Source organism: Oncorhynchus mykiss, chromosome 9 (assembly GCF_057628025.1).
Source record: "Oncorhynchus mykiss isolate SJ-2025 chromosome 9, ASM5762802v1, whole genome shotgun sequence".
NCBI classification, from domain to species: Eukaryota; Metazoa; Chordata; class Actinopteri; order Salmoniformes; family Salmonidae; genus Oncorhynchus; species Oncorhynchus mykiss.
In genome coordinates, this window is record NC_143030.1 from 47026139 (window position 1) to 47045081 (window position 18943).

General features: G+C 43.2%; 1 long non-coding RNA gene and 1 pseudogene across 1 annotated transcript; both read left to right on the forward strand.

The window, feature by feature from the left end:
• The first annotated feature begins 2940 nt into the window (after positions 1-2940).
• Positions 2941-4919, forward strand: LOC118966050 (uncharacterized). Its single transcript, XR_005053251.2, has 2 exons — positions 2941-3770; positions 3943-4919. It is a non-coding gene; the product is annotated as an uncharacterized LOC118966050 (long non-coding RNA).
• Positions 4920-6161: 1242 nt separating this feature from the next.
• Positions 6162-18943, forward strand: part of LOC149981231 (rho guanine nucleotide exchange factor 10-like protein) — a 28611-nt pseudogene continuing 15829 nt past the window's right edge.

An 18943-nucleotide genomic window follows, 5' to 3' on the forward strand; every position in this document is an offset into this window, starting at 1 on the left:
GGACAGGAGAAGTACTCCAGATATAACAAACTGACCCTAGCCCCCCGACACATAAACTACTGCAGCATAAATACTGGAGGCTGAGACAGGAGGGGTCAGGAGACACAATGACTCCAACCTAAGTGTATGTAAACTCCCGACTTCAACTGTATGTTATCGTACAGTGCCAGTCAAAAGTTTGGACACACCTACTCATTCCAGGGCTTTTCTTTATTTTTACTATTTTCTACATTGTAGAATAATAGTGAAGACATCAACACTATAAAATAACACATGGATTCATGTAGTAACCAAACAAGTGTTAAACAAATCAAAATATATTTTATATTTGAGATTCTTCAAAGTAGTCACCCTTTGCCTTGATGACAGCTTTACACACTCTTGTAATGTCATGGGCTGTGACATCAATTACTGCTCAAATGACTTTTTATGTTGGTCTGATGCTGTATTCTCTCCTTAATGAACCATCCATGGAAGCAATGTCACTCCCAGATGTTTTGATTCCCATATTTGGTGTCAATGTTTCAGCCGCTCTGAGCTGGGAGTGTCAGGACAGACCGAGAGCTCCGGGAGAAGAAATAACATTTATGAAAGTAAGGGACACTGTGTGTGAAGGACATCTACTGTATTATATGGTTATATTTAGAAGTAACGTTAAAATGTTCCTTGTCGTTCATGGTCTATTGGGGCAAAACCTTCCCTTGCAATTTAGCATTGTGTGATGCAATGCTGTAAGCCAGTACACATTGTTATGTTTACCCAATATCTAGCCTTGTGTCTGTCAATGCCATATCCTGTAGGTTCTGTGAATGAGTTCTAGTACACTTCTGTCTTAAAAAAGGCTGACCGCATAGACACTCAGACAGGTTCGTGACCATCTTCCAGCAGGGCTGTGGTGTCACACATTGGGCACTCCCCTACTTTTACAATCATACAGATTTACAAGCAGCGCAATCACAAATATAGCACGACATCAGCACTGCCTGGGACACCAACCCAGAATCTCACTGAACAAATCAAACCAGGACTAATCAGATCCTCATCAAACGAATGGAAATGGATGCCTTATCAATCAAATGCAGACAAATCAAAGCTGTATCAATTAAGTACAGACAAATCATTGCTCTAAAGCAGGAAACATCTATTTAAATATAATAGTACATGACAGGCTACAAGTCCCATTTAGAACACAGCAGGGTCGTCTCTCTCTCTCTCAGCCGTGCGTGTGCATCAGTGGAGGCTGCTGAGGGGAGGATGGCTCATAATGTCTGGAATGGAGTCAATGGAATGGTATCAAACACATGTAAACCACGTCTTTGATGTTGTTGATACCACTCTATTGACTCCATTCCAGATATTATTATGAGCCGTCCTCCCCTCAGCAGCCTCCACTGGTGTGCATGTCAATGAGAATCTCAGTTACACGTGTGATCTCAGTCATGTGGGAGTGTGTGCGTGCATGCATGCGAGCGAAGTGTATGAGATATCCCAGTTGCGTGCGTGTGTGAGCTCAGTGGTATGTTTCCTCACAGCAGCGTGTGCATTATTTGTTCAGTTCAAGCACCGTACAGAGCCACCTCAGCCAAGGAGTGGTTCAGTGTGGTGTCAGAGCTCACTCTGCGACTGCATAAACGTTTACTAAACCCCAGACTAGTCTAGCCGCCCTACATGATCCACAGTCCTGAGCTCCTCTAGTATAAGCCACCTGTCTCTGTCACTATCATCTCAACCTCAATCCTACACAGTGTAGCACAATCATACCCAATGTCGGCCTTGCCAAATTCATTTAGAAAATAATTGACCATTGTTATTGTTAAGTAACTTTGTGAAATTGGGAATTAACAATAGTCTTTCTTGGTGGGTAAAGTAGCCAACCTCATTATTATCACGCCTCAGGATATAACCCAGATGCAGACACAGGAGGCAGATAGTACAGTTCTCAGATTATTTATTGTAAACACAGGACAGGCAAAGGGCAGGTTGAGGACAGGCAGTGGTTTGTGATTAGGTCAGTCAAACAGGTACAGGACGGCAGGCAGGCTCGGGGTCAGGGCAGGCAGAATAGTCAGAACCGAGGAAACAGAACTTGACAAAAAGGAAGACAGGAAAGCCCCCTGGTAAGACCTGACAATACAAAACAAACTGGCAACAGACAAACAGAGAACACGGGTATAAATACACAGGGGATAATGGGAAGATGGGCAACACCTGGAGGGGGGTGGAGACAAGCACAAAGACAGGTGAAACAGATCAGGGTGTGACAATTATTGGATATTTGACATATACATACACCCCTTTGCAAACAGAATACTCCCTGATATAGATACAAAACATGCAAGTACTATAGAGCTACAGATGTAGGATCTTAATTTGAGCCAGTGTGCTACAATAGGAAAAATAATTCAGCAGCAACATGAAATGCAAATTATTCAGTGGATTATAATTGATGGATATCTTTGTTGGGGTGATACATTTTTTGTTAGGGCAAATCAAGTCTGAATTGTCAGTGGAAATTACAAACTTTAGAAGCCTTTTTAAAACTCAAATGCACTACAAGTTTGCATTTCCTGCAGTACAGGATCATTCTCAGCAACAAAAGAGTGATCAAATTATGATCCTACATATGGAGAGATACAACTTGATTTCCTATAGGGACAAGAGACAGCTGTCACCTTCACCTTTGTAATAGGAGTGCATTTATTGACCATGCTATATTGACCAGGACATGAACCCTATTCTTCAGCGATAGGGCAGACTTTTCCACATGGAAACAGGCTTTCTCTCAAACCTGAGGGGCCCAAAGCTAATTCGCTCCACACTAGTCAGGGCTGTAGGGATAGTTTTGATTTTCAGTCTCCTGTCTGTAAGTGCTCTTGATGCTGGGTAGAAATTCCCACGATACCCATTGCAGTGGAAAATCCAGTGGGATTGTACCTTGACCTTGCATTGGTAACCTTGAAAGTCCTCTCTTGACCTGTAACCCACAATTTGCATCTGTTTACTTAGCTAGTCACTATTTTTACTTAGCTAATCACCCATGGCTAAAAACCCTGGGGAGTGGTAGTAGTGTCCAATGTAGCATGCTCTAACTCAGGGGTAGGCAACTAGATTCAGCCGGGGGGCGATTTCTGTCGGAGCAGATGGTCTGGAGGCTGGAAGATAATTCTGATCATTTATACACTGCAAATTGACAACAACTGAGCCCGAAATGAGATTGATTGTAATTGAAAATAACAATAATTTCATACCTTGATTACACGATCACGTCTCTTTTATTTGTGGGAATGGTGAACAGATTTCTTAAATTAAACTACGTTTTACCTGAATTTCTGATAATTGTAGTCTTTGCTTTACCAAAAACTAAAATCACCAAAATGTAACAACTTTTTGACAATGGCCCAAAAGAACGCCTGTTGCTGACCCCTGATCTGAATGCCTTCAAACCAATTAACTAAGGTTGGAATGATGCACTGCTCTCTTGCAAGGAAACCTCCCCCACGCTTGATGTAGGAGGTCCAGGTGATGCAGCAAGTTCTGAAAATGAAAACGTGTCTAGTCCGGAGGGCCTGCAAAGTCCAGATGGTATGGCCTGCACAGACAGCCCACCTGGCCCCGATGACGTCATCACAACCAATCCGACCAGCCGCTATGACATCCTGAATAGCCCGACCTGCCCTACATGATCAGTCCAGACGTCATTTTCAGGACCAGTCGTCCAGAGGTCAACTATGATGACGTGCCCTGTGAGAGCCTCCTCTCTCCTGTGGAAGGTGGGTACTCATACAGTGGTGCGTGTGTGTGCATATGTGTGTGTGTAAGTGTGTGTGTGTGTGTGTGTGTGTGTGTGTGTGTGTGTGTGTGTGTGTGTGTGTGTGTGTGTGTGTGCGCATCTGCAGATGCATGTGTGCGAGAAAATAATGTATGTGATTAATGTCTCCCCAGTTGTGTGTCAGATTGCATCTATGAGAACGTTCAGAGGCAAGTGGACCATCATGGCACCAACAACAGCTGGAGCGGCAGTGAGTTTGAGAGCTATGATGAGCAGTCAGACAGCGGGACCAAAGTCAAGACCCTGCATGGCCCACAGCAGTAGTAAGATAGGGAGGGCTCTTATTCTGTATACTCAGCTGCTTTTGCAATCTCTATATTTTTTTGTATGTGTTATTCAGACCTTGATACTATACATAACTTGGTGCTACAATTATTTAATGACACCCAAGGATGTCTGTTGCGTCAATGTAAGCATTGTTGTTTTTTGAATGGAGATGTATTGAGGACTCTAGTGCCCAAAAGCCTGTTTTAGCATGGGCTAAATTGAGAACTTTCATTGAGAACTTTCACCATTTTGAAGTAGTCAACTGGGTAGAACTTCCTATGGGTTAAGGAAGGATCACATAATTCCATCCGGGTCATCAGGATGGATCAACCAATGAATTATACTCGTGAGCAAACATTCCATAACTGCAGGTGGCAGTAAATCGCCAATCTTGGCTTTATACCTGTTCAAACAACACACTACAGGTGGCAGTACGTACCCTTTCAGCTAACTACTTCAAAATGGTACTGCTTGTGCGCTCGCACACAACATAATGGGACAGTTACAATATTGCAATCTCTGTACATCTCTGTCAGTGGAGGCTGCTGAGGGGAGGACGGCTCATAATAATGGCTGGAATGGAGTGTAATGGCTGGAATGGAGTGTTTGATACCGTTCCATTCTCTCCATTCCGGACAATATTATGAGTCGTCCTCCCTCTCAGCAGCCTCCACTGGTCTCTATGGTATGTTGCTGTGTCTTTTTCAAAATATAGCAGTACTATGTAGGCTCAAATATCATATGAAAAGCATATTATGAAGTCAAATGCACATCACTTTTCAATCCCAAATTGTAACCAATAAAGGTTTTCGTTGTAGTAGCATTTTAGTATGCATGTCCAACTTTACTAGTAGCCCTATGGTGTAATATGCTAACACTTGACTCTACAAACCACAGGAGGTTGGTGGCACCTTAACTGGGGAGGACTGGCACGTGGTAATGGTTGGAGCGGAATAGGTGGAAAGCTATCAACAACATCAAACACATGGTTTCCCTTCCAGCCATTATTATGAGACGTCCTCCCTTCAGCAGCCTCCACTGAAAAGGTATGAGAGTTTAATTCAACTACAGTTGGGTTAATTAACACACACTCATCCTATACTGAGGAGCGAGCATATGTACACAGCTAGTTTAAATGCACTGCCTTGCTGTGTGTTTAGTAGTTAGTGGTTTTGTCAGCAGTCTCTCTTGGTTCCTCTTCTTCTTCTCTGGGACTATATAGCAGTCCCTCATGGTTCCTCTTCTTCTTCTCTGGGACTTTATAGCAGTCTCTCATGGTTCCTCTTCTTCTTCTCTGGGACTTTATAGCAGTCTCTCTTGGTTCCACTTCTTCTCTGGGACTTTATAGCAGTCTCTCTTGGTTCCTCTTCTTCTTCTCTGGGACTTTATAGCAGTCTCTCATGGTTCCTCTTCTTCTCTGGGACTTTATAGCAGTCTCTCTTGGTTCCTCTTCTTTTCTGGGACTTTATAGCAGTCTCTCTTGGTTCTTCTTCTTCTCTGGGACTTTATCTACACATTGCTGCTCCTCCTACTGCTGCTGCTAAAGTTTATTTCTCCTCTGAGTCTGTGTTGGTTATGATCAGACAGGAGTATGGTTTCTATAATATGAGGTATCGATGATATGCATGTTTTTAAACTGATTTTTTTATTTATTTGAGTTTTGAAACTATATATATACTGTATATTTATTTTTTGTGTGTTAGGCTTAGGAGCAAGGGGAAATTGTCTATTGCAAAGGAGGGCAACACAAATGACTTGTCTTTGCCTGCTAAAGGAAAGACAATTCAAAATATATTTTTTCCTGAATACCATGGAACCAAAGTAGGACCAATGTCTTTATATAATGACTATCTAAGGAGAACGATAGGACGGTATACATTTAAGCTTCTCTGCACTTTCTAAAACAAATCAACCTCCAATTGACATAATTTCGTCAACCCTGTTTGCATTTCTTGCTTCTGCCCTGACTCTATGCTACTCTTTCCTCTCTCTTTCCTTCAAGCTATTCTGCCCGCTCACCTGTTCTTCCAACTTGCATGTGGGACCGTGAGTCATTGTTATGGCTATGACTTTAGCTTTCTCAGAACTTGCGGTGACTGAGGAGCGCTGTGCCAAGACCAAGCAGGATCTGTCCATGTGCAGCTGTGACTTCAAGGCACCGCATCATCATAGAGTACAGAAAGACAGCAGCTGTGTCCCGTTTTTCCTGAATGGTTCCTTTACCGTATCTTACCTGCCTTGACCACTGATATGTGAAAAGACTAGTATGCTGTTTATACACTGGCAACCCATCATTGAAGGCCTGTTTTGAGCTCCACATTTTTAGCAAAAATAAATAAAAATAATATTCACTACCGGTCAAAAGGTTGAGGTCACTTAGAAATGTCTTTGTGTTTGAGATATTTCTTTTTTTAGGTCCATTAAAATAACATCAAATTGATCAGAAATACTGTGTAGACATTGTTAATGTTGTAAATGACTATTGTAACTGGAAACGGCTGATATTTTATGGAATCTCTACATAGGCGTACAGATGTTCATTATCAGCAACCATCACTCCTGTGTTCCAATGGCACGTTGTGTTAGCAAATCAAAGTTTATCATTTTAAAAGGTTAATGATCATTATAAAACCCTTTTGCAAGTATGAAAACTGTTGTTCTGATAATGAAGCAATAAAACTGGCCTTTTTCAGACTAGTTGAGTATCTGGAGCATCAGCATTTGTGGGTTCAATTACAGTCTCCAAATGGCCAGAAACAAAGTACTTTCTTCTGAAACTCGTCAATTCTTGTTCTGAAAAATGAAGGCTATTCCATGCAAGAAATTGCAAGATCTTGTACAATGCTGTGTACTACTCCCTTCACATAACAGCGCAAACTGGCCTTAACCAGAATAGAAAGAGAAGTGGGAGGCCCTGGTGCACAAATGAGTTCCCAGTTGTCTTAAATCCAGAGAATGCCGGACTTTGATTTCAAAATTTGCCCACTAAGGACCGCCACACCACCTTTCTGTTCAAGTGAGCATAGCACAACAAGGTGAGTGCAAAAATGTCTTCTTTGCTGCTGCATAAAAATGATGTAATATGCCAGGGAGATATGAATACTGTAGCTAAGAAAGTTAAACTAAGTATGTTGTGTAGTAAGCTGTTAGTAGCCCATGTGCCTCACCCTAATAATTTTGTCTATTTTCACCTCTTAATTTCTTCTGTTTTTGAGAAATGTAATATATTGTAAGAGCTTTCATTGTCTGCTTACATGCCCCCCTTAATCCAGCTAGCCAGATACTAGTGAGCATCACTCTGATTGGTTACCATTCTCACTGTTCCCAGGAGTACCAGAAGCCCTTGCTAGAGCCGGAGGCCCGTCAGATACCCTTGGCACCTCCCGTGGCCGAGTGGGACCTCAGTGAGAAGATCAGAGTTTGTCTTCCTGTTTCAGTCTGTTTTCTTTTGTTTGGTACCTGGGTCATTCCACCAATTCGGTGTGTTGAGAAGTGTATCTTTCTGTCATAAAGAGCACATGTTCAACTTCATAAAAAACTAGTAAGTGCCTAGTTTTTAATAGGTGCCAAATGAAGTAACAGGGATGACCGTAACAGGGTTGATGAGTTCTTCTTAAATCAGCCATAAATTCTCTTGTGACAGGGAATGGAAGCTTGTGGGTGCAACAGGCAGTGGCAATTGAATACAAAAAATGATAAAACTTTTCTAGCCTGTCTATCTACGGGTAACAAGGTTGACATGTTATGCTTGACCTGCTCAGTTTTCCACCAGAAAATGGCCAAAAAGAGTAGAACCAGTTCACCTGCATTTACTCTATCATTTAACTAATTAGCTGTACAACAAATATTTTAGTTTCACCATATCAAAACGAGAGTTCAGTTCACATAACAGGATTGACCTTACAATTAGGGATAGACGTAATGATGTAAATAATATTCTTCAGAAATGACTTTGACAAAGCAACAAAATAACTAGGCTTTACAATGATGGTGAAACTTGGAGAAATGATGGTAATAAGTGGGTTAAAATCTTCTTAGAAGTGACACAGGGTTGACGGAGAATGTTGACACTTCAGAAACATTTAGATTTATTTATGTGGTCTATATTAAAGGACTATTTATTTAATATAATAGGCTTTCAATATTGGTGCACAATTTCTACTTAAAATTTCAAAGGGACGCAAGAGGCACTCATTTTGGGATACTTTGAAAATGCAACCCCCCCCCCCCACACCCCTTCCTTCCATGTATCCTTCCACTGATTTTATACTACATGACTGGATTTTGAATCCATTTTCTCCACAGTTTTCCAGGTCAATAGTACTAGACGTGTACAGCAATTGTGTCAACAACTTCACTAACGCGCTCATGAAGAAAGCCTGCATTTCCAAGACAGCTTTCCTGGAGTTTCTGTAGGTGGGCTACGCTTTCCTATTTGATCAGTCTGTTTACAATGAATTAGTCTTCTTTCCTCTCCCAAGGCTGTAGACATGTTTGCTGATGCAGTATATCTATTCGCATTCATAGCCCATGATCTATTTGCATTCCTCGTTTTCTAGTAGCTTTTGGTGAAACAGTCAGTCAGATTGTCGCCAGCCATACAAGGTTCATCCTGCGTTTTAATTTGTGTTCGGCAACGCCAGACTTCCATATATAGAATGCTCCATTGACTGCGATCTGATGTAATGGACTCTGTTGACCCAGGCCCTGTGGTTGTTACCCTACATAAGACGCAAGCGTTCAGTGCTGAGAGAATCATGCTTTATGGCTTTATGGTTAAACCAATCCAGCGCTTCCCTCAGTTTATCCTGCTGCTAAAGGTTAGTTCCAAGATGATGATAAGATGATAAGTTTTAAAATGCATTGTAACAGCATAATAATGCATACCGCCTGCAGGCTTTAAATAAAGTGTTACCAACTTAAAGATAATACATGTATAATGCCTGCTGTTCATGATTTATATACTGTATACATCTAGATTGTTTTTACATGCAAAATATTCAGTAATAAGCACCAATAAACATATCAGGAACACATAAATAAAAAAGCTATATAGCTTCTCAAAACATGTATTTGGAAACATATAAGCAGTGGTGGAAAAAGTACCCAATTGTCATACTTGAGTAAAAGTAAAGAATTCTTAATAGAAAATGACTCACGTAAAAGTGAAAGTCACGCAGTAAAATACTACTTGAGTAAAATACAACGTTTTTGGTTTTAAATATACTTAACTATCAAAAGTAAAAGTATAAATCATTTCAAATTGCTTATATTAAGCAAACCAGACGGCACCATTTTATTGTTATTTTAATGTACGGATAACCCGTGGCACACTCCAACACGCAGACATTAACAAACAAAGCATTTGTGTTTCGTGAGTCCACCAGATCAGAGGCAGTAGGGATGACCAGAGATGTTTTCTTGATAAATGCGTGAATTGGACCATTTTCCTTTCCTGCTAAGCATTCAAAATATGAGTGCTTTTAGGGGTCAGGGAAATGTTTTGAGTAAAAAGTACATTATTTTCATTACGAATGTACTGAAGTAAAAGTTATACAACTTAAGTAAAAGTTAAGTAAAAAGTTATATAGTAAAAGTTATATAAAAAGTTATATAAATAGTGAAGTGAAGTACAGATACCCCAAAAAACTACTTAAGTAGTACTTTAAAGTATTTTACTTAAGTACTTTCCACCACTGCACATAACGGCCATAGTATACAGTAGCTTGCTCTGTTCAGATCTCTTGGAGGAATCCTTTGTGTTAATAACAGGTTTAATGTTCCCTGACGCCCCCCCCCCCCTCCCCTTTTCTCTCTCTCACTTACTCTTTTTGTTCCTGTCTCTATCTCCTCCCCCCCCCCCCCCAGGACATCAAGGACATGTTGAAGAACACTCCCTGGGCCCACCCTGACTGTATGCCCCTGCAGTTGGCCCTCACTAAGTAATGTTGTGTGATATTTGTGACTAGAGGCAGCTGATACTGTGTGAGGTGCTGCTTGAGATGGTGTACGTAAGGACAGGTCTTACGTACATAAGGACAGGTCTTCAAGTCCAAGGAGCGCAAATGTCTTCCTCAGTAACGACACCCTCATCTGTGCAAACATCAGTGTCAAGTGAGTCAGCACTACCAGGATGCAACCATAGAAATAGATTCTCTATGGATGAGGCATACTTGTGTTGTGTGCTTGTGTTTCTAGCTCCAACAGTGTAGTAATATGTAACAAGTAATGCCTAACAATTTTACAACAATCCACACAGATCTAAAGTAAAGGAACGGAATTAAGAATATATAAATATTTGGATAATGTCATTAACGAAGAAAGGTTTCCCCAAGTTTCACCCAACATCACATCTTAAAATCTTCCGTTTTGATCAGTGAACCTCACAAATTATTCATTGCACCCAACTTGATTCAGCTCATGCCTCATGCCAACTTTGCCCTTAACTTGTGAAAGGGATCGCAATGTTTCACAATGCTTCCCATGCATGATTATGGGGAATATATGAATAATAATGTGACCCAAAAATCAGTAGGGGGTCCGCTGTTTGGAGAGATATTCAACTGATCAGAAGGACTGTAATTACAATGTATTCCTGACCCCCTTTCATATTGTTGATTCAAAGAGCCCTGACACATTTGGAGGATTTTTCAATTGCTGAATGCATTATCTTACATAGAGGGCTCTATTTTTGGCTGGCGTTATGCCAGCGCAATTGGAACACGCACGCTTGCTGGCAATATCAACCTGCGCTGGGCTATTTTCAAATACTTGCGCAAGGGTTGGTAATTTACCTGTCTTATATGAGCTCGCTTGCGCTGAGAAGGGAGGGTGGCAATATCTGAAGTGTGTCCTTAGGGTTAGGAGCAAGGAGTCATCAGGCCAGGTCATCAGACCAGGTAGTCCTGAGGCATGGCCCCAGGGCCCAGGTCCTCCGGGAGGGGAGGGAGAGAGAGAGAATTAGAGGGAGCATACTTAAATTCACACAGGACACCAGATAAGACAGGAGAAATACTCCAGATAAAACAGACTGACTCTAGCCCCCTGACACATAAACTATTGCAGCATAGATACTGGAGGCTGAGACAGGAGGGGTCAGGAGACACTGTTGCCCCGTCCGACAATACCCGCAGACAAGGCCAACCAGGCAGGATATAACCCCACCCACTTTGCCAAAGCACAGCCCCCACACCACTAGAGGAATATCTTCAAACCACCAACTTACTACCCTGAGACAAGGCTGAGTATAGCCCACTAATATCTCCTCCACCGCACAAGCCCGAGGTGGTGGAAAACCGGACAGGAAGATCAAGTCTGTGACTCAACCTATTCAAGTGACACACCCCTCCTAGGGACGGCATGGAAGAGCACTAGTAAGCAAGTGACTAAGCCCCCGTAATAGGGTCAGAGGCAAGCGCTCATTACACAATTTATTTATTAATCAAAACGCCAGCTCCACCTCCAGCTATTGTGCTCATAATTCCCGCAGTGAAAATAGCAAAGATATTTCTGACACACCCCAAGACATATAGTGTTAATTCAAGCGCTAAGATTTGCCATTGTGTTAGGTTTGTTAAAATAGAGCCCTCAATGTTTGTCCAGCATCTTGTTCAGGCCCATAGAGATGGAAAAGAGAGGGCACTATCTTTGCAATGATGGCTTCTAGGACAGCATGGGAAATACTATTGAAAATAGGCTCTGGGGCATGTGCACCTCTATCCGTCTCTATCTTCAGGCCATTGAAATGTGTTGCTGTTTCTTCAACTAGGGGTACCCCTGATATCAGCAGCCTAGTTCCTATTGGTCCTAAATAGACAGTGAAGTGGAGCGCCCCCTTGCTGCAGACACAGGTAGTAGAGGTGGGACAGGAGAGCTTTCAGCGCAAAGATACAGGGAAACGGGCAAACGTTGCTAATGTTCCAGGTAAGAACACATATAATTCGTCCAATTCAAATGTAAATGCATTGTACACCTTCACCTTCACATTCAAGACAAAATACCCATTGTAAGCTATGAAAAAGCAAGCCTTCCCACTCTATATCCAAGCACTTGTTCCAACTAATACTAGCCTGTCAGTTATCTGGGTATGAGCTCAGCAAGTCTCTACCGCTACCTGCTTGGGGAGAACTGACTCGTTTTTAAATCTCTAAAGGCTTTATTGCCCTAATTGAGTGATAATAGAGGCTACATGTAACCCTCTGGGAGTCTGTCAGATGTTCTCCCTAGAGTCTCACATGTCTGAGATAAACATCCCTGTATTATTTTGAGGTTCAGTCTCATTTGGAGTTAACTTACTGTTGATGTGTGGAAGTGTTTTGGTGGAGAAACCCAGCAGGATATTTACTAATTCTTGAAATGCCAGAGAATGATGGTGACAGGGACAGTTACAGGGATGTTTTGTCTATCTTATCCGCAAAGAGCAGGTGTAGGTGTAGTCTTTTGCTCCAGCCGCCCGATTCCGCTGATCAACTAATCACAGTCCACTCCTCAAGAAAGACTTAAAACTAGTTGAATCAGATGTATTACTGTACCTCTTTGGCTTGAGAAAGCCTTCACCCACAACAGCCCTTTGTGCATTTTGATATTGATTACTGCATTGTTGGTTTTGGAGCTTGCGAGAAAGGCATTTCACTGTACTTGTGCACGTGACATTAAAACTTGAAACTTGCTTTAGGAGGAGTAAGAGGAGATGGATGATGACGATGAAGGTGGTGGTGATGATGATAATGATGATGACACCGATGATAAAGATATGACTGTGTGTGCCAGGTAAAGTGTTCCTGGTCCCTCCCTGACTGTACCAGGAGCTGGAGTAGCTTCAATACGACCTGTCTGTTGTTGAACAGGTCACCCTGCTAGTCAGGACATTACAAGGCACCTACCAGGTTAGACACACATGGACATACATTAACGTTTACTTTTCAACACTGCTTCCTGGACAGACATTGTCACCTTGACAGTTATTATGTTTATTATGTGATATCATTCCTCTACCACCATTTCCTCCCGGGGTGGCAGGGTAGCCTGGAAACCGGAAGGTTGCAAGTTCAAACCCCCGAGCTGACAAGGTACAAATTTGTTGTTCTGCCCCTGAACAGGCAGTTAACCCACTGTTCCTAGGCTCTTAACTGACTTGCCTAGTTAAATAAAGGTGAAATAATATATATATCTTTTTTTATCTGAACACAACAGTATGGCAGGATGTGCCTAGCAATGCAGAGGCTCATCCGCACCAAAGAGGACGAGATCCAGTGTGCCAACAAGTACCACCTGCGGCTGGAAGTTAAAAGGGGTACACAGAAGTGACGAAAGATGGCGCTAGGATGCATAGCCACCGTTTTATGGACTCCTGACCAATTCTGCTATTTTGTGTGTTTTTTTGTTGCTCTGATCTTAACTTTTTTCTACATAATGTTTACGCCATCGTTTCCTATGACCAAAAAGCTTCTGGACATCAGAATAGCTATCACTCACCTCAATCTGGACGAAGACTTCTACTTCAATGAGTCTTCGGCACAGAACATACTGCTCACCTTAGATCAGGCTCTAATCCTGACACTCGGAAGAGGAAAAAACGACAGCACATTGATGACACTATGGCGACGAGTGAATCAACCGCCCCTACCCTCTGTTCTATTGGCGAATGTGCAATTGTCGGAGAACAAATGGAACAAGCTCCATTCAAGACTATTCTATCAACAGGACATTAAGAACTTTAATATACTATGCTTTTTGGTGTCATGGCTGGACAAGGACATGGATAATATACAGTTAGCAGGGTTTTCCATGCCTTGGCAGGACAGAACAGCAGCATCTGGTAAGATCCGTGGCGGATTGCTTTGTCAACAAAGACTGGTGCGCAATCTCTAATATTAAGTCTCGAGATCCTGCTCGCCTTAATTAGAATACCTCATGATATGCTGGAGACCATACTATTAACCAAGATAGTTTTCAACTATATTTTTGTAGCTGTCTATTTATCACCTCAAACCGATGCTGGCACTAAAACAGCACTCAACGAGCTGTATAAGGCCATAAGCGAACAAGAAAATGCTCATTCAGAGCCGGCACTCCTAGTGGCCGGGGATTCTAATGTAGTAAAACTGGAATCCGTTTTACCTCATTTCTAGCAGCATGTTACCTGTATAACTAGATGGGAAAAAACTCTAGATCACCTTTACACACACAGAGGCACATACAAAGCTCTGCCTCGCCTTCCATTTGGAAAATCTGACCATAACTCTATTCTCCTGATTTCTGCTTACAAGCAAAAACTCAAACAGGATGTACCAGTGACGCACTCAATACAGAAGTGGTCCGATGAAGAGGATGCTAAACTACAGGACTGTTTTGCTAACACAGGCTGGAATATGTTCCCGGGATTCATCCAATGGCATTGAGGAGTATACTACATCAGTCACCTCTTCTTTAATAAGTCCATTCACGACATTGTCCCTATATTGACAGTATGTACATATCCCAACCAGAAGCCATGGATTACAGGCAAGCCCGACAAGTACATTCACACTGAGCTGTTAAAATGGCGGCGGAAAAAATGGCAGCAGTTTTACGGGCGCCTAACCAATTGTGCTATTGTGTGTTTTTTCGTGGTTGCATTATTTGTAACTTATTTTGTAATGTTTCTGCCACCGTATCTTATGGCAAAAAAGAGCTTCTGCATATCAGGACAGTGATTACTCACCTCGGGTTAGACTAAGATTTTTTCTTCAACAAGCAGGACGCACAGGATGTATTTCAGACACCCGACAAGGCCAACATCCCCGTCATTGGCAAGAGAAAGAGATGCAGGTACAGAGGACACAGAGCGGGGTGCCTCGTAAGGATCCGCAGAAGGCGAGTGGGAAAGCTACCATTACCAAAATATTACTTGCCAACATGCAATCATTGGACAATTGGACAATCAGAAATTGTAACATCTTATGTTTCACGGAATCGTGGCTGAATGATGACATGGATATTCAGCTAGCGGTATATACGCTGCACCGTCTAGATAGAACAGCACATTCCGGTAAGACGAGGTGGGGGTCTGTGCATATTTGTAAATCTGGTGCACGAAATCTAAGGAAGTCTCTAGATTTTGCTCACCTGAAGTAGAGCATCTTATGATAAGCTGCAGACCACATGATTTGCAAAGAGAGTGTTCAACCATACTTTTCGTGGCTGTTTATTTACCAACACAGACTGATGCTGGCACTAAGACTGCACTCAGTCAGCTGTATAAGGGAATAAGCAAACAGGAAACTGCTCACCCAGAGGCGGTATCAACATGTTTAACGTGCAACCAGAGGAAAAATAACTCCACACACAGAGACGCATACAAAGCTTTCCCTCGCCCTCCATTTGGCAAATCTGACCATAATTCTATCCCCCTGATTCCTGCTTACTAGCAAAAATTAATGCAGGAAGCACCAGTGACTAGATCAATAAAAAGTGGTCAGAGGAAGCAGATGCTGAGCTACAGGACTGTTTTGCTAGCACAGACTAGAATATGTTCCGGGATTCCTCCGATGGCATCGAGGAGTACGCCACATCAGTCATTGGCTTCATCAACAAGTGCATCGATGACGTTGTCCCCACAGTGACTGTACGTACATACCCCAACCAGAAGCCATGGATTACAGGCATCATTCGCACTGAGCTAAAGGGTGGAGCTGCCGCTTTCAAGGTGCGGGACTCTAACGCAGAAGCTTATAAGAAATCCTGCTATGCCCTCCGACAAACCATCAAACAGGCAACATCAAACAGGCAACACGTCAATACAGGGCTAAGATTGAATTGTACTACACCGGCTCTGATGCTCGTCTTATGTGGCAGGGCTTGCAAACTATTACAGACTACAAAGGGAAGCACAGCCGCGAGCTGCCCAGTGACACAAGCCTACCAAACAAGCTAAATCACTTCTATGCTCGCTTCGAGGCAAGCAACACTGAGGCATGCATGAGAGCATCAGCTGTTCCGGACGACTGTGTGATCAAGCTCTCCGTAAGCAGATGGATTAACAGGACTTGTGCTCCGGGCATGTGCTGACCAACTGGCAGAGCTTCAAGTTCCTTGGTGTCCACATTTTCAACATGTCCCTGATTGAGTCTGTAATACCAACATGTTTCAAGCAGACCACCATAATCCCTGTGCCCAAGAACACTAAGGCAACCTGCCTAAATGACTACAGACCCATAGCACTCACGTCCGTAGCCATGAAGTGCTTTGAAAGGCTGGTAATGGCTCATATCAACACAATTATCCCAGATACCCTAGACCCACTCCAATTTGCATACTGCCCAAACAGATCCACAGATAATGCAATCTCTATTGCACTCCACACTGCCCTTTCCCACCTGGACAAAAGGAACACCTACGTGAGAATGCTATTCATTGACTACAGCTCAGGGTTCAACACCATAGTGCCCTCAAAGCTCATCACTAAGCTAAGGATCCTGGGACTATACACCTCCCTCTGCAACTGGATCCTGGACTTCCTGATGGGCTGCCCCCAGGTGGTGAAGGTAGGTAGCAACATATCCGCCGCGCTGATCCTCAACACTGGAGCCCCTCAGGGGTGCGTGATCAGTCCCAGCCTGTACTCCCTGTTCACCCACGACTGCGTGGCCAGGCACGACTACAACACCATCATTACGTTTGCAGACAACACAACAGTGGTAGGCCAGATCACCGACAACGACGAGACAGCCTATAGGGAGGAGGTCAGAGACCTGGCCGGGTGGTGTCAGAATAACAACATATCCCTCAAAATAATCAAGACAAAGGAGATGATTGTGTACCTCAGGAAAAGGAGGATCAAGCACCCCCCCATTCTCATCGACGGGGCTGTAGTGGAACATTCTGAGAGCTTCAAGTTCCTTGGTGTCCACATCATCAACAAACTAGAATGGTCCAAACACACCAGGACAGTCGTGAAGAGCACACGACAAAGCCTATATATTAGGAAACTAAAATGATTTGGCATGGGTCCTCAGATCCTCGAAAGGTTCTACAGCGGCAACATCCAGAGCATCCTGAAACTAAAAAGATTTGGCATGGGTCCTCAGATTCTCGAAAGGTTCTACAGCTGCAACATCCAGAGCATGGTTGCCTCACTGCCTGGTACGGCAACTGCTTGGCAAGGCACTACAGAGGGCAGGCTAAGCTACCTGCCATCCAGGGCCTCTACACCAGGTTGTGTGAGAGGAAGGCCCTAAATATTGTCAAAGACCCGAGCCACCCCAGTCATAGAATGTTCTCTCTACTACCGCATGCAAGCGGTTCCGGAGCACCAAGTCTAGGACCAAAAGGCTTCTCATCAGTTTTTACCCCCAAGCCATCAGACTCCTGAACAAGTAATCAAATGGCTACCCAGATTATTTACATTGTCCCCCCCCAACCCATCTTTTACGCTACTGCTGCTCTCTGTTTATCATATATGCATAGTCACTTTAACCATACCTACATGAACATACTACCTCAATTAGCCCGACTAACCGGTGCCTGTATATAGCCTCGCTACTGTATATAGCCTCGCTACTGTTATTTTTCTATGTCTTTTTACTGTTGTATTTATTTCTTTACTTATCTATTGATCACCTAATAGCTATTTTTTACTTAAAATGTGCACTGTTGGTTAGGGCCTGTAAGTAAGTATTTCACTGTAAGGTCGGCACCTGTTGTATTCGGCGCACGTGACAAATAATGATGAGCTAAAGGCTAGATATGCCGCTTTCAAGGAGCGAGACACTAATCCGGACGCTTAGGAGAAATCCAGCTACGCCCTCAGACAAACCATCAAACAGGCAAAATGTCAATAAAGGACAAAGATCGAATCCTACTACGCCGGCTCTGACGCTCGTCGGATGTGGCAGGGCTTGCAAACTATCACGGATTACAAAGGGAAACCCAGATGAGAGCTTCCCACTGACGCGAGCCTACTAGACAAGCTAAATGTCTTCTATGCTTGCTTCGAGGCAAGTAACACTGATACATGCATTAGAGCATCAGCTGTTCTGGACGACTGTGTGATCACACTCTCCGTATCCGAGAGAGTAAGACCTTTAAAAAGGTTAACATTCACAAGGCCACAGGGCCAGACGGATTACCAGGACGCATACTCAGAGCATGTGCTGACCAGCTAGCAAGTGTATTCTCTGACATTTTCAACCTTTCCCTGACCCAGTCTGTAATACCTACATGTTTCAACCCTGTGCCCAAGAACACCGAAGTAACTTGTCTAAATGACTACCGCCCCATAGCGCTCACATCTGTAACTATGAAATTCTTTGAAAGGTTGGTCATGGCTCACAACAACACCAACAAGCCCACTCCAATTTGCATACTGCCCATGTAAATCCACAGATGACGCAATCTCTATTGCACTCCACACTACCCTTTCCCACCTGGACAAAAGGAGCACCTACATGAGAATGCTGTTCATTGACTACAGCTCAGCGTACATAACACCATAGTGCTCTCCAAGCACATGAATGAGCAAAGGTCCCTGGGACTGATCACCTCCCTTTACAATTGGATCCTGGACTTCCTGACGGGCCAACCCCAGGTGGTGAAGGTAAGCAACAACATATCTTCCATTCTGATCCTCAACACGGGGATCTCAGGGGTGCGTGCTAAGTCTGTTCCTGTACTCCCTGTTCACCCACGACAGCGTGACCTTGCACGACTCCAACACCATCATCAAGTTTGACACAACGGTGGTGGGCCTGATCACCAATAACAATGAGACACCCTTTAGGGACAAGGTCAGAGACCTGGCAGTGTGGTGCCAGCACAACAACCTCTCCCTCAACTTGGGCAAGACAAAGGAGCTTAACGTGGACTACA